The following is a 16,029-nucleotide window of genomic DNA, read 5'->3' as shown; positions in this document are numbered from 1 at the left end:
AAATATTAAAGTTTATTCATCTTCAAAAAATAGTAAGAATATTTTAATATTGATTGAAAAAGTTGCAGCACATTAAATCATCAAATAAAGGTGTACAATTTATAAATAGTTCTTGAAGGATAATCTTTTAAGAATTCCCACCCACAGTAACATTTGTATATTTGTTTAATAAACATTTTTACAAAATATGTGTAGAATTAATTCAATTATTTTATATTTAGAACAAATATTTTAGTTTGGTTTATTTAAACTTGCTCTGTGTGTGTGTATATATGTATATGTATATATATATATATATACACACATATGTTTATATGTATGTATATATATGTCAAAATAATTGTATTTATGTAACATTAGTTCTGGTGTAGTGTTATGTTACGTTCCGACAGACATTATTATCTATGGAAGTGAGTTTCAGTACCTCTGATGTCAATGTGTGGTACCTGTCTTACTCCAAAGCTGGGCTAGAGTACATGTGCTACCATTGCAGCTGTAGTAACTATGGGAAACTGCAGGTTGTGATTTGTAGGTAAGTTTGTGAATTGTATTATGCAATATGTGAGTAGTACTATTGTAGCACCACAAAATGTACTAAAAGTTCAATGATCTCATCTTGATACAGTTGTATTTTTAATAAATTGAAAACATGCCCCCTAGTGGATAAGGGTACATCACAAACGTAATGGATTACCTGACTTTCCCTGGGCTACGTTTTATCAACCCTTTTTTCAGTGTTCACTAAATATCTCACTTTACTTCTCCACTAGAGTTTTGCACATGAACCACTGCCTCATGAGTATAAGCATATATAAAGTGATTATGTTGTTCCCATCCTGAGCTGAGCCTACACCATGCCCTTAGTATTCCTATCTTGAAATTTAATTTTCACCTGAAAATATGCATCTGCCTATGCTTTTTTGGAATCCCCTGGGTTTAATATCAGACTTTTAAAATGTAATAATAGACCACTAGTTATTGCACACATCCATTTCAATTACAGTTATTAGTGAAACTAAGTCAACTGCACATTCAGTATTCCTATTTTGCAGACATATTGCGCACATGAGGCTATCCATAGTGTATCAATTTATCATCAGTACCAAGTTATCAGCATATCCTCTACTACAGTTTCAACTACTGTAAAAATGTAGTTATAATTTTGGCTTCTGCACACGCTAGCAAAGTGTCCCAAACATAACCAATTTTTAAATAATGTTCACTAGTGGGCTTGACCTCCTTATACCCACTTTTAGTATATGACCAATGTTGTTATACAGGCTCTCTTTTACATTACTTTTCTCTATACACTATACGTGAACACTTTTTTCTTTTCTCTAGTCTAAAACTTAACTCTCTTTTCAACATAGTAATTTCCATATTTTGTCAGCTTAAAACCCTGGACCACTCCATATATTCTTCTTTTCCATTTAAAACATTAATAGCATTTTCTAAACTAGGATTTTTACAAGCAAGAAGTCTTTTATGTACTGTTATTTCAAGTAATACTACTGCACAATTTTATTAAATATAATTTGGTCAAGAAAAATGTTGTACTCGCAACTTGCTGCCAATTTTCATAACACTGAAACATGCTTTAATAGACTCATGTGTCTGCTGATATTGTATTAATAATGTGTGTCTTTACAGTACTTGGCAGCATTACAAAATGGTTTTACAACCTTAAACCTGCCACGATATATGTGCAGCTCTTAAGACTCTTCTTCTTGTTCAGAAATCAGGTAAGTGCAAAAACATTTTTACTAGTTATCCAAGCAATTAAATAGTATTGCAAACTTTCTTTCAGGTTTGAATGTTCCTTTTAATATCTGCTGTGTAGTTACTAAATGCTCTGTATCAATTCTTCCATTTCTTTTGCTCAGCAGGCATTTCCAGAAAAGATGGGGGCACAAAAAAGCATTGTGTATTATCTATGGGTGTAATAGGTATGACAAGTCATAAATAGGCATACATCTTTTACCAGCCAAGATTAGAAGTTTGTACACTTTGAACACACTTTTTTCTAATTGTTTTGCAGGTAGTTCTTCCTTTCTCAGCCTCTTCAAATTTCCAGTGGTGCAGCAAAATGCCCCTGTTACAATAAACATTGGCTGTCAGTCAACAGCACACCTGATATCTAGGACAGCAATACGAACAGAAATGTAGAACAGGTTGTGAGAAATAATACATGATCTAGTTCTTAAGTCAAAAATAACCTATTCTTAATCAGGAACAGACGCAGCTTTTCTTAAACTACATTATTAGCATAAGTACATCATGTTCATCAATTATCGTTTACAGAGTAAGAAACTGAAAAAATATGTAAAAAGGCCTAAATGTTCCTTAAAATTTAGGGCGATTTATAATTTATGGGACAAACAGGTATTATTGTAGAGTACATCAAATATTTTCAATGTAGCCTCAAAAAGTTTTTTAAACCTGCCTATTTACAGTATGTAGGTATAGAGACTGGAGCAAATGCCTTTGAATATGATCTACTCATTTGAAGTTTGAAATATATGCACTAACTGATTTAAACCATGTACTCTTATTGACAAAGAAGTCAACTCCTCCGAGCAGGATGGAAACTCAGAGCAAAATTAAGGAAGAATTTTCTTTGGTCTTGATCTATTACATTAATTTCTTATGTCTCAATCTATTAGTATACCTAAATAGTTTTGCAAAGTCAATTTGGTTATTATTTCCCGAGTTTTACTTATTTTAAGCTAAGCATTGTCAAAGGTGTCTTCTGTTGTGAAATTAGAATCACTCACATTTTCAAGACTAGTTTCAACACTGATGTACTTGAAAATCATTCATAGTCATAGATGCTGAAAGCAGATCTTTCAAGGCTATTTCAATCTTAAGAATGAATGTTTTTATCTTCATTACCCTGGACGCAGAGGCCCGATATAAACAGAACTTGCTCCCCCCCTCCAGCGCCTGAAGGATGACGTGGCGCGTTGGAGGCGCTTGCCGCTCTCACCGCTCGGCCGTGCGGCATTGTTTAAGATGATGTCGCTGCCACGTTTCCTGTACGCTTTACAGAATACGATGGACGTTGTCCCGGCGCGCTACTTTCGCGAGGTGGAGAGTCTGCAGCGACGCCTGTTCTGGGAGGGTAGGCCGCGTATCGCCCTTGCGAAGCTGACGCTCCCGTGGTACGACGGGGGGGTCGCCCTCCCAGACATCAAACGGTATTACTGGGCCTCCCAGCTGGCTGCGATAAACCATGGTCTTTATGGGCCCGCTCTTAACCCGGCCTTTGAAATGTATAAACTGTTACTGCCGGGTGGCGACTATAATCGGGCGCTGTATTCTAGATCGCTTGACGCGCGTCTGACGGGCCCTACGCGGGTCGCGGTACGGGTGTGGAACGCGGCTAACTTGGCGATGGGGTGGAAGGACCGGTTGACCCGGGCGACGCCACTGTATGCATCTGAGCGGCTGGGCTCCCTGTGGACCTCGAAGGGCTTTGAGAAGTGGGACATGATAGGCATCAGCAAGGTGGGCGATCTCTGGACGAAGGGGGGATTTAAGACGTTCGAGGTGCTGCGGACGGAATTCCAGTTGCAGGACAGGGAGTACTTTCGATATATGCAGGTCCGTCACGCGCTGTGCTCCGTATTCCCCGATGTTGCCTCCATCCCGGAGTACTCCCCTCTGGAAGATAGAGTGCTAGATGGGCATGTACCGGGCGGCACGATTTCATTAATTTACAAAAAGCTCATCAATGATCGCTCGGGACTGCTGACTAGCCTTCGTGAGGCGTGGGGGGCTGATGGACTGGAGCTGGATGACGAGGACTGGGTGTCTGCGGTGGCCTCCCCGAAAGAGGTGGCCATACCGGCTCGCCTTTGCTTCGTCCAGCTCAAGATACTCCATAGGGTCTATGTTACGGGGCCGGGTCTGATGCGTATGGGCTATGCCGTGGATGGGTTGTGTAAGCGTGGGTGTGGTTCTTTGGGGACCTTTCTCCATATTTTGTGGGAATGCCCGGAGGTGGCGCGATTCTGGCGTGGTGTGCATGCGGTGTTGCAGGCGGTCACGCATGTGACGCTGCTGCCCGAGGCGAGGAGATGTCTCCTAAATGTGTGGGAGCCGACCGACTACTCAGTGCCGCAGACGTGGTGGGTGACTCTGGGATATATGGTGGCCAAGCGTGATATTGCGCAATTGTGGGGTTCCCAGAGGTTGCCAACTGTCTCGGCGTGGAAGGACAACATGGATTGGTGTATGTTTCGGGAAAAGGTAGTGTATGTTGCGAGAGGTAAGCCTGGGAAATGGGTGAAAGTGTGGGGCCCCTGGAACACCTACCGTGGCGGAATCTGTACCCCGCCGCTGACGCCTGATCTGTCACCGGCCCCGTCTCCTTAGCCTGCTTGTCTCCCTGGTTCTGGGCATTGGGTTCACTTTGTCTCCGTCCCGACCTATCCCCCCCCCCGCTATTCCTGTGGATCGGTAGGGTCCCCCCGAGGGGAGCTCATGCTGCTGCTTCGACTATTGGTTGCCTTGTGGATTTGTTTTTTCGTTTCTTATATAAAAATGAAACCGTTGTGTGGGGTCCGGATGGTGTGGCTGCCGACGCTTCATTCAACTCCTGTAACCTCTCTTCTGCCGCAGCGTGTGTTTTACTGCTTGTATTATATGCTCTTACTGTTTGCTAGCGGCCGGCCTGAAGGTTGTAGGCCCATCTTTGTACATCTTTTGGATTCTGTAATAAACGGTTTCAAAAAAAAAAAAAAAAAAAAAAAGAATGAATGCTTTGATACTTTCTCTTCCATTATATATACTAGCATGGCTATTTTAGGGAAACTCCATTGGATTAAATATTCCATGCCATGGACACACTTCTGCTACACATTCTTTAAGACACATGATTCCTACAGAACCTTACATGTAAGAATCGCCTTCAAATATATGACTCGACAACTGCTAATTCGACTGTCTTTTGAGTCAATAAACATTCTACACAGAGCCAATGGATTGACCATACTCCCTCTTAAAGGCGATCCGCAACGACTTCCACTAATGATTCAGAAAAGTGAATAAACCATTTCTTTTGCATAGTGCTCATGATTTCCTTTTACAGATTTGGGGACTCACTTTCAGTCTTTCATTAAAAATTATCCACAGTGTTTGATAATTGTTCACAATTTCTTCCTTTTTTTTTTTTAAAGTAATAGTCTCATTAGGTTTTCATTCAATGCAACACCATCAGAAGTAAAAGAGATCACAAAAAGCACTTATTAGTTCAAAACACAGTCATATTGAAGCTATCTCGCCTCTGGGGGCGTGGGATAGCGCGCAACGAAGAAGGCTGTAGTTTCCTGAGCTCCGCATTATCACCGGTGTGGACACTCAAGTTGCCATGGTTTTCGGGTGATTTTCGATCACCTTTAGGAGGAGATAAGCTGCGGACCAGCTTTTGAGCCTTGGGGACGACCTACAAGTTATTCGGTCTGCGCCTCCATGTGTGGCCTCACTCAAAGCTGCTTTTCACTCCGTCAGAGCTCTGAAATGGCGCCTGTTACGGAGGTTTTGCCATGGCATGGCGGGCAAGAAATGGAACCTGCTCTTATGCTTCTTGCCCAGGCTTATTCCCCCTGCTGAGCATAAGTTATCATACTTGCCAACTTTAATGCTTTCACAACAGGACCCATAATTTCTACACTTTGGTGAGAGATACTTTTTCTATCACGTCATTAGAATTTACAGAATTGCGGCCGCTGACAAGATCCTTTTTTGAGGAATATATTTCCTAATTACTTGCCCTCATAACAGCGTTTGGATGTAGTTCATTGGTGGTGGACTACCACATGAGCAGTTTTGTGTCTGGTATCCACTGTTATTATTGAGTCGTGGTGAATATGTGCTGGAACCATCTTTTAACTCCCTCACATCTCAAAAGTCCTGCATGCTTTATCTTTAAAGATTAATCTACTGCTTTTGGGATCTTATTCTTTTTAACGTTGGATGTGTGGGACTCATTCATCACTGAAGGCTACAAACTGACAGTCGCTGTCAGATTTCTCACTGTGTGACTCTTTGCCTGTCGACAGATTCTAGTTTACACAAGGAGTCTCTCTCAGTGCTTGGTAATTATCACATATTTTACAGATGTGTTGACCTTCTTTCTGTCTGGCATTAATACCTCGCTTTTTCTGAATAATTGATACATTAGTCTGGGTACATTTGTTATTGTGTAATTTCTACACACTTCAAGTCATTTAGTTGTGATTATTGCGATTTTTCCTGATGGCCGAAGGTATGGCTGTTACCACCAAGGACAGAGATTCTAAGAGGAACCTGAAACAATCTAAACAGACCTCACCTACCCTGGACTTACCAGCTAAGGGTAATACTGACTCTGCTTCAACTTGTGGTAAATAATTTAATTACCGGGACTTAATTTGATACAGAAACATAATAAAATAGCTCAGTAAATAAGAGGCAGAATCCGTGGTATTAGAGGTTCGGAATGGGCTTTATTCCAATGGTCGATTATAATCGGTTGCTCCAAGTTCCATCACCACGAAGGTTCAGGAAGTGAAGTACGTACGTTATTGACAAGAAATTGCTTTTATAGAACATACATTACAATGAAACAAATGCGGGAGGCGTAACAATTGATAAGGAAGATAATAATTCACATGCGTAACCGAAAATGGGCGTAATGAGGAGTAAAAAGGAACATAATTGGTTATGATGTCATATATAGGTGGATCTATAAGATTATACTTGGCATAGATGCGCGCGCAGCAGCATGACGTGTGATTGACGTGCAACTAGGGGGTGAAGGGGACTTGACATTTAGCTCTACACGTGGAGACAAGAAGTCTGGGGGGTCAAGTCAACCTAATCCCAAATCATATCTAACATCCTATGTTTAAAGAACTATGTTATCCACAAAGGAAGGACTCTTGGACAAAATCTATTCTATACTGACTGTGTGTGCGTGCACAAGCGTCTAAGTGTCTATATGAGATGCAAGGGGCAGAAACCTTCCATGGTAACAGGGCTATGAATTACTTGCATGAGGACAGAGAGGCCGGGCCCTTTGCTCGGTAGCTGAAGGAAATGTTTACCTAAACTACTAGACAGGAATGCATCGGCTGAGGAGCGAAGTAGATAATTTCGAAGGTGGAATACAGTTTTTGGCAGGCAGCAGGCTGATGTCAGGCTTCGTGAGCCGCGCAGAGAATGAGACAAAGTTCATGGTCACGGATGCAGGCTCAGACTGGAGCTTTCAGAGGCAGAAGGCAAGAAGAGTTTGATGACAGAATCAGGGCCTACTTGCCTGGACTGTAAAATGGCATAAGTGAACCATATAAAGCCGGTGGCCTTTCATACTTAGGAATGGAATATCCGGCCTATTCATGGCGGATCTGACAGAGGACATGTTGACGGTGGACGCACATGTATTTGCGTCTTCATAACTGGAACTGGAGGGAACATACATGTACTTGTGATTCATACATGGAACCGTTGGGGTCCAAGATAGGGGACATAACTGATCAGAAAAATCCATATTTCCACATTCCCTCCTTGTCCCCTACTTGCCCGTTAAGAGATATCAATCTTCATCAATCCATTGATCTGTTCATATAGCATCATTTGTTCTTCTTTCTTCTTCCGTGATGAATGAAATCCTGGTGGTGGAATGCACGATGTGGCACACAGACCACAGATCGCTGGTCCACATTGTAAACATAGACAGCAACTGAATAGTATGAGAAGGCCAATACCTAGGAAAGATAGGACCTTCCATCCAAAGGTAGATAATACACTCCAAAACCAACCGGACCAAGTCCAGGTGCCTGGGTTCTGATGTATCTGGCTCACAATCTTATGAAGGCGAGTTATGGCTTTATATACAGATGGCGAATTTTCTGGTATGAAAATGCAACAGCTTGACCCGATGACCCTACAAGCTCCGCCCCTATCGGCTAGGATGACGTCAAGGACAAGACGATTTTGAAGCACAACAATCCGCATAGCAGACTGCTCTTCTGTTAAATTGCCTAAAGCGGAAATAGTTTCGTTCACTACTGCTTCAAGGGTTCTAGTTAATCTACGTATCAGCTTACTATTAGTAACAGTACCTATATAGGGAAAAAGACCTTTATTGAAATCTGTGTATTTTTCCCATGCTGTTTCAGTGTAATCGACTATCGGGAGATCTCTCCTTACTCTATTATATACTAAATGAATATTTCTGTGATAATCAGGAGGAGCTAGGAAAACAGGTGGCAAAAGGAATCCAATGTAGCAAGTACCATCCCAATCTAGAGGTAAACGTACATATGCCGTCTGACCACATATGAAATAAGAATGGCGGGAAGCTCTAAATGTAGACTTGCCTTGATCACTAAATTCTACTACAGTGGTGCATTTACTATGGCCCATATGTATGGAACCATTTTTTCTTACACATAGTTCACCCTTTACTGGAAATATTGACATAGCGGGCAAAATTGGAGTAGCTTCGGATTCGACATTTAGGATCATAAGATTAAGTGTAAAATTACCTAATCCATACACTTCATTTTCTAGATCAGTTCCTGTTCTCTGGGGAAGTCCCTCCTTGTTAGGGTAGCAAACCTTAAGCAAAACTAAGTTCAAATTTCCCCATACCCAGTTATCTTGATAAACTGCAGAATTCGAATCTAGAGAATTAATTAAACTAAACCATGCTCCACAGGAGCCGTTGTGTGTGAACGGGTATGGAAAGAGAGGTAGAATTCCTTTATAATTCTGATAGGGAGGGAGTCGGCCACATATCCAGCAATTTGTAGCATTGCTAACCTGATGGGAATGATGTAACATACTGATGAAAGTGTTATTGCGCAGCGCAAATCTATAAGACAACTCAAGCGGAGGTAATTCACTAAAAGAATGTTCAACAGTAGTATTATAAACATGTCTAGAAATAGGATAATATATGTGCAACAATATACTTGCAGTAATTATTAAAAGATTTAAGAAAAATAAAATTAATAACGTCACTATGCAATGACTACGCAGTGATTTACAGTACGCCTGTCGTTTCAACATTTTTCGGGTGCTTTCTCTATTCAGGTCCAAGGGATACATGTCAGAGACAATTCAACCGCTTCACCTTGGAGAGGACTTAAACAATCAAATTGCTTGACTGATTGGACCTAAGCTTTAGTTTATAATGTTCGGAACTACTCTTTTCAACAAAAGGAAGTTTTGAGTCAATGGGTGAAGACACACGAGGTGGGGTATTCACATCTGCTGGTAGTCCATGAAATTTCTTGATATGACTTGAATGAATCCAGCCTTTTCTGCCCTCGATCTTCACGGCTGTTCTTGTGGTGAGCAACACCAGCTGAGGCGACCTCCACCTAGGTTCCAGCTGAGTCTTTCGATCAAAGTTCCTCACGAGGACCAAGTCTCCCGGAACTACGTCATGGGGTTTCACCTCAGTGTTGTCAGGAAAAGCTGCAGCTACCTGTGAACGACAAGATTGTAGTGCAGACATCAAGGAAGCCAAGTAATCTGTCAGCATATTACAGTCAATATCAGTTATTTTGCGTGGCATAGGCGTCCCCCACATATTTGGTGGTCTGCCGAAGATCACTTCATACGGGGATAGCCCTGTTCGAGAGTGTGCTACCATTCTCGTGTAAAAGAGTGCAACTGGTAGTGCTACTACCCAGTCGACACCTTTCTCCCTGCATATTTTGGACAATCTAATTTTCAGGGTCTGATTATGTCTTTCTACGAGACCTGCTGCCTCGGGGTGTCGGACACAGTGGAATTTCCACTGATAACCTAACAGAAGTGAAACATGTTTCATTAATTCGGATGAGAACGGCTGGCCGTTATCTGAGTGAACAACACGTGGTAAACCGTATCGTGGGAAGAATTCTCGAACCAACTGTTTGGCAGTAGTCGGGGCAGTGTAATCTGAAACCGGGTATGCCTCCGTCCAACGGGAAAGAGCACAAACAACTACGAGAACATATTTGAATCCTCGACATCGTTCCATCTGGATATAATCCATCTGTAGGACTTCAAAAGGGTGATCAGGAGGATGAAATCCACCCCGTTCTACGGGAACGCTTTTTCCTGGGTTGAACTGGCAACAGATCATACAGGTACGAACTTTTTGTTTGGCTGCTGCTCGCAAATGTTTATTGAACCAAATGTGTTGAATGCTATCTAGCATAGCTTTTTCTCCTAGATGTGCTGGACTATGTATAGTGTTAATTATAACTTGGACCATTGAATCAGGAAGGAACCACACAGATTTTTCCTTCATCATCCATCCTTGATCCGTTTGAATCCCTCCTAATTCGGTCCATTCTTTATTTCGTCTGGTGTAGCATGTGTCTGTATGTCAATTACGTCAAGAGTAGGATCTTTAACTGTCATACAATGTGTTGGCATCGGGACTATTGTCTTGGTCATGTCGGATGTTTGAGTTTGAGCAGTCTGTTTAGCTGTTCTGTCGGCTAGATCATTGCCTTGAGAAATGACATCAGTAACTTTCGTATGAGCTTTACATTTCATGATTGATATTGCAGTGGGTAGATGTATCGCATCTAATAAGGCATGAATGAGGGGTCCGTGCTGAATGTGGGCACCGTGGGAAGTTAAATAACCTCTCTCTCGCCACAGCACGCCGAAGTCATGTACAACTCCGAATGCATAACGTGAATCAGTGTATATGTTGACTTTTTTATTTGTGGCTTGAATACAGGCTTGTGTCAGGGCGATGAGCTCTGCGGCTTGAGCTGACAAGGTATTTATGCGATTTGTTTCAATGATTTCAGTGTCTGTTGTGACTGCGTAAGCAGCCACTAACTCTCCTGTACTTGTTCTCATACATGAACCATCTACATACAACGTCAGGTCTGGGTCTGACAATGGGACATCGGTTAAGTCTTGTCTGGGTTTCGTCGTTATTGTAATAACTTCAATACAGTCATGGGCTAGTGGGTCTGTTCCGATTACTGGCAAAAGTGTGGCAGGATTCAATGTGTTACAGCGTCTGATTTCTATATGTGGCTGAAACAATGTTAGCTCGTACCCTGTAAGTCGCGCTATAGTCAAGTGTTGTGTTTGCGTTCTATTTACAAGAACCTCTACTGCATGTGGTACTTGAACTGTCAATGGATGTCCTAACACTATGGCATCGCTTTGTCTGATTGCTAAAGCTGTCGCTGCCACTGATTTTAGGCATGCAGGCAAAGCCTGAGCTACGGGATCTAATGTACTAGAAAAATAAGCACATGGTTTGTGTGCTCCTGCTTGTTCCTGTGTGAGTACTGACAAGGCAGTACCTTCGCGCTCTGTAACAAAAAGTATAAACTGTTTACTGTAACATGGCGTTGCTAAGACAGGTGCTTGACATAAAGCTTTCTTTAAGCTTTCAAAAGCTTGTGTATGTTCCTGAGTCCAAGGGAGAACAGTCGATGTGGCTGCCTCCTGTGTTGTCAACTGAATGAGTGGTTTTGCTAGAAATGCATACTGAGGGATCCACTGCCTACAATATGAAGTGAGGCCTATGAAAGCTCGTACTTCCTTTTGTGTCTTGGGTATTGGCATGTTAGCTATTAACTGAATGCGGTCGGGTGTAAGCTGCCTTCCCTCCTTGGACAGCGAGTGTCCAAGATAAACAACTCGCTGGACACAGAATTGCAGCTTAGAAGGGGACACCTTGTGCCCCTTTTCGGCTAGAAATTGTAAAACTGTCAGTGATGCTTTCTCACATTCCGGTTCGCTTCTCGCGGTGATCAGCAGATCATCGACATATTGAAGCAAAGCAGTGTTAACTGGCATGTGGATACTGTCGAGTTCTCGTTTCAGTGCTTGGCTATAGATGCTGGGGCTTTCTGTGAATCCTTGAGGTGCGCGGGAGAATTTAAAGCTACGTCCATTTAAACTAAATCCGAACAAATATTGGCTTTCCGGATCTATTGGGACGCTGAAAAAGGCATTCTTGAGATCAATTACAGTAAAGAATGTTGCTTCGGAATCAATAGCTGTCAGTAATGACGAGATATCTGGGACCACAGGGAATTGTGGCACAATGCATTTGTTCAATTCGCGCAGATCAATAACCAATCGATATACTGGCGGGGCCTTCGGATCTGTTCGTTTAAGAATCGGAATTATCGGTGAATTACATACATTGGAGTCTGTTTCCACAACTACTCCTTGGGCAATGAGCTCGTCAATGATTTGCAGTAAAGCCACTACAGCATCTGGTGGTAACTTGTATTGTCGCATTCGTGGTAGTACCACTCCTGCCTTTAGTGTGACTCGATATGGTGTAATATTCATGCAACCAACATCAGTAGGGCCTTGTGCCCATAGATGTGTAGGTAAAATCTGCAGTCGGGGATCCATGTCTCTAGACACATAGTGACCTTTAAAATCACGTAAAAACAATCTTACTCCTTCCGGGGAACAACATATTATAGCTCCCAGAGCTTTCAGTGTTTTTATTCCTAACAAATTTTCTGGACATGATTTAGTAAGCAATAAATCTGTAGTTCGGGTCAAAGGTCCTATCGTAAGTGGAAGAGGTTGTGACACTTCATTAACAATAGGTTTTCCTGAAAAACCAAGGGAAATATTCTGTGAGCCTGAGAGGGGTGCCCCTGGAACTTCACTACGTTTTATAGTTGTTCGACTTGCCCCGGTATCGAGTAAAAATTTTCTGTCTTGGCCTAATAATTCACTATGTACATAAGGTCCTTCTTGGTCTACTGGGATCTCGATAAGGGGTAGGTCAACTTCCCTCTCTAGGCTGGCTCATGCGTATCGCTGATACTCAGGATAGTCATACTGTGCGGTCTGGTACAGTTGTCGTGTCGTGGTTTGGGTGGCAGCAACAGGCAGCGCTGGTGCAGCTGGCACAAATTGTATAGACTGTGGTGGAGCTGGCATGAACTGTGCATGCTGCGTGGCTCCTTGTTCATTCTGATCCTGTCTAGGTGGCCGTGGTCTTTCTTTTGTATTACCTATGGCGATATTATGTTTTAAAACCGGACAATCGTGTACGTAATGACCTGGCTTTTTACAATAATTGCATGTCCCTTTTACAGGTCCTGCTGAATCACCGGAATGTGTCGTACCCTTTTTATGTCCTTCAGCTGGAACTGTCTGGGAAACTAGCATTTTCATTTTCGTGTCTTTCATGCGTCTGTGTTCATGTTCTTGTTCCTCTCTAATTCTATTGTGATGGTACTGTAACATTTGTAACATTTGTGATGGAGTGTTACCTTGCCATGTACTCTCGAATTTTTGTACTCTATTCTTCACTTGAGGCAAGGCATTCTCTACTAATTTTGTCACAAACAGGTGTGGGTACGATTCGCTACTTGCTTTTATGCCACTATTTATACCAAAACATTTTTCAAATCGGGCATAGTAATCACTAGTGTATTCATCTTGCTTCTGTTTACAAGCTGAAATTGTACCCCAATCTTCCTTTTTCGTAGTTAATAAACGTGGCAGTACCTGTACTAGCAAACCTGGTAGTGCTTTAGTTTTATCCCCAAGTCCTGCTCCTGCAGTTCGGGCCCTTTCTTCTGCTTCCAATGCTGACCAGTCTATCTTTTGGTCTCCCACCTCCCACTCTTTTTCCTTGAATTTTTCGTAAATGCCAGCAGGCATCAATACCTTTAATATTGTCATAATGTCGGGATAGGTATACTCTCCCATGAGTAACATGTCTTTAATTTCTCGGTGAAAACCCGCTGGGTCTTTGTCATGACTGGGTACCACTTTCTTCATTTCTAACAATTCTATTTTCGATATGGGCGTATATACAAATACGCGTTTAAACTCATTGTCCTCGCCCTTTATTGGGTGTACTTCTCGTAAAGGATTCTGTCTGTCCATGTAATACGTGGTTCTTTCCTTAATGGGCAGTGAGACATGTTCTGAACATACAAAAAGAATGTACTGTTTTCTTGATTCTAGTATTTCTTTAATTAATTTAGTACCTGAACCTCTCCATCTATTCATGAGTAATTCAGTCAATATATCAGGCAAGGGACCAGGGTCCGAATGCTGACTCTGATATAGTATAAGGAGTTGTTGAATCATATAAATCCCAGCTAAACGCTGTTCATCTGGGGTGAGATTCAAAAACGTGCGTGCTACTGTATCATCACTGTACTTTCCGGGACTGTCAACCCAATGGACAGCTGACCTGGCTAATTCTTGTTCATCCATAGAATCGAGAAAATGATAACCCCTTCGTTCCCGGAGTAATTTGTCAGCGGCTTGGAATGAATGCTCGTTAGACCTTATATGAACTATAGGTGTTTGGAAATTCCTGTTATTATCTGGACATATCGGACGTATCGGGTCAATAAGACATCTATTACTATTACAAGACCTTCCTCTACCTACATAGGCTATGGTGTCTGACTGTCCTGTAGACAGTCCTGATCCTTCTTCCTCGTTTGGTTCGAACTGGTCTACCGTTAATCTTTCTTCGTGTAGGCGTTCTATTTCTTTACGGATCTTTCGGCACATAGCTATTATACAATTTTGCTTATCATGTCTTCCTTCTGATATATTCTGGCTCCATCTGGTAAGAATTTGCATTGCTTCCGGGTCTACCCCCGGTCGGTCTTGATTTCTGATCACACAATTTATGAGGAAACGTAACAGTTCCCCCTGTATCTCCACTTTCTGGTATTCCATAGCTCTGTTAATACATTCAGAATCTCGCCCTGTTTGGACAAAATGGTATATATTATCTAGATGCACAGTCATTCCTGGTAACTTCCCTAAATACACCGCGGCTCGTCTGATACGTAATGATGCCATGATCATTTCGTCCTCTTTGCCGGGCACAGGGTCATATCTACAATCTACAAGAAGTTCCTTAAGCGTACGGGCATTTATGAGTTTGGGGGTACGTGAATGTGCTGACTCTTGAAAGGTAAGTTTATTTATTCTGGGTGGCGTAGAGAAGATGTTGGTAGCACCTCCCGTAGCCCCGTCTGGGGTATCGGGCGTGAAAGGATTCGTTGAACGCGACACAGCAACTATAGGTGTGGACACAGCTATAGAAGTAGCTGTAGGAGCAGAGGTAGAAACAGATGTGCTTGCCGGAACTTGTGTCAGGACTTGTTGCTGTAGAGATACGGGTGCTGGATCTTGGCGTTGAACCTCCCTGGCAAGCGGTCTATGTGGGGCGGAATTAGCATACTCGGGAGCTGCGTCATCTAAATATGAGGAAAGAAAAACGTCCTCTGCGGGTTCTAGGATGCCCCTTAGGATGTACCTTTATTGGAAATAATGGGGGTGGCAAGTCTTTTGGTATCTCTGGAGTAGCCTTAGGTAATCCTTCGGCCAGAAGGGGATACATACCATTCATAAGGGCATTTCTTTGTCTGTCTATTTGTTCTGATTTCACTCTTGTACCTTCTTCAATTAATAGGTTTTCTCGGACTTTATTTGAATTCTCCCTATTTCTCTCTTCCTGTCGGAGGGCTTTTTCTGTACGTCTATGAGATTCTTTACGCCATAACTCAACGGCGTCTTTCTGTGACTGTCTGACTTTCCTTTTCCATAACTCTTCCTCTACTTTCATGATGCACTCTGCATCCCAGGTCCCAGCTGTGGGCCACCTCTGACTTTCTGGTAATTCCTTGGTGTAGTCTACCCATAAATCAAGAAATAATATAGCGTCTAAGCCATGTTTATGATACATGAAGTACCCTGGAGTGTCCCTAGGAGGAATAGGAACGGCTTCTTCGAGTACCCCTTTTCTTGTTGTGATCTGTCTTAGTTTTGAAAAGAGCGGCATATTGAGAACTGATCTGATACTTGATTTTGAACAAACTTAATACAGTAAACACGATAATGAACAGTCATTCACACCACAATATGCAGAACGTACTTAAAACATTTAACATTTAACATTTACCTGAACAATCAATAATGATGACGGTCTAAGGAAAACATAATCACTAAAACATAATACTCGACTTTAACTGATTTATTCTGAATTTATACACTTGATATACT

The sequence above is a fragment of the Triturus cristatus genome, chromosome 8, assembly GCF_964204655.1.
Source record: "Triturus cristatus chromosome 8, aTriCri1.1, whole genome shotgun sequence".
Classification (NCBI taxonomy): Eukaryota; Metazoa; Chordata; class Amphibia; order Caudata; family Salamandridae; genus Triturus; species Triturus cristatus.
Note: the sequence above shows the minus strand (reverse complement) of the source record.